The sequence below is a fragment of the Orycteropus afer genome, unplaced genomic scaffold (assembly GCF_000298275.1).
Source record: "Orycteropus afer afer isolate SDZICR_OR568_19922 unplaced genomic scaffold, OryAfe1.0 scaffold00646, whole genome shotgun sequence".
In the NCBI taxonomy this organism is placed as follows: Eukaryota; Metazoa; Chordata; class Mammalia; order Tubulidentata; family Orycteropodidae; genus Orycteropus; species Orycteropus afer.
The window spans coordinates 1,328,940-1,329,672 of record NW_006922233.1 but is presented as its reverse complement, the minus strand read 5'-3'; positions in this window follow the sequence as shown (position 1 = coordinate 1,329,672).

Genomic DNA, 733 nt, shown 5'->3' with positions numbered 1-733 from the left:
AATTTTCCTAGATTCATACTTCGTACATTCCATGTTCCTATTATTAATGGATGTTTTCTGCTGTTTCTCCTCAGTTTGAGTGGTGCCACATCAGCAAATGGAGGTCTCAAAAGTGTTACCTTATCCATGTGAGTAAGGCTGATTTCACTCTGATAATGCAATTCTTTCCCACTCCTTCTTTGAGAGCTTTCTAAACTAAGTGACTCATCTTCCTCTTCTGTATTGAAAAATGTTTCTGGACTATTCATAAATTTGCACAGTAATGTATCAGACAGGCTTTCTCTGCTATTCATAAAGTTTTCCCTGGCCAATTCTTTGAGAAGTGGATGGCCTCCTCCTTCTTCCTAGTCTGTCTCAGTCTGCAAGCCAGGTAGATACCTGTGTAACAGGTGCACCCCACTGAGTTTGAAACACCAGTGGTACAGCCTCAAGTCTCACAGCAACACCTCACCTTAATAGGACAAACTGACAGGCAAGTTTGTCTCCCTTACCTGTTGGAAAACCCTCCAACCAACCTTACCTGGATCCCTGCGGCTAACTCCTTGATCTGTTCCAGTCCCCTTTTCCTTTTCTGTCCTCTCCTTTCTTCCCACCTCGCTGCTTGTTGGGGGTGGCCTGGGTTCCCTCTCTTCACCTGGGTCCCCTCTCTTCACCTGGGTCCCTGCAGCTGACTCCTCGATCTGTTCCGGTCCCCTTTGCCTTTTCTGTCCTCTCCCTGTTTCCCACCTTGCTG